Genomic DNA, 534 nt, shown 5'->3' on the forward strand with positions numbered 1-534 from the left:
TGGATATGGTGAAATGAAGAGATAATATGAATGTACCAATATTAAATTGTAAAATATATTATGATGATTTTTCAACTATGAACTTAATTTACTTCTCGATCAGGTCAATTGAATTGTTAAAATGTGTTGTGAAACATATGATTCAGAAAATGGAGTATGAGTTCTACAACAGAGTAAGGATCACATTTGTTTCCATGAAGGAGAACATCATTTATGAATTTAAGTGCAAATAAATAGGGAAATATTCTTTGTTGGGTGTAGAATTGGAGAACATTTAGGGTGACAGACTAAAATCTTCAATTCAGTCTTAGTGTTTAAAAACTGAAGCGAGAGATAGCCTTCAAGTGAAGGGAAGTGGGAGCTCTGGAGGAGTGGGAACCAGTATCCTTATATATTAGCCATAGATTTAGGGACTAAACACTGAGATTAGCTAATGATTTTCTATGCACTGTATCAGGGCAGAGAATTAAAATTGCTCCTATTTAGCATAATACATATTATGAACAGTTATCTCATCTCATTTTACCATAGCCT

Source organism: Phalaenopsis equestris, unplaced genomic scaffold, assembly GCF_001263595.1.
Source record: "Phalaenopsis equestris unplaced genomic scaffold, ASM126359v1 Scaffold201696, whole genome shotgun sequence".
Classification (NCBI taxonomy): domain Eukaryota; kingdom Viridiplantae; phylum Streptophyta; class Magnoliopsida; order Asparagales; family Orchidaceae; genus Phalaenopsis; species Phalaenopsis equestris.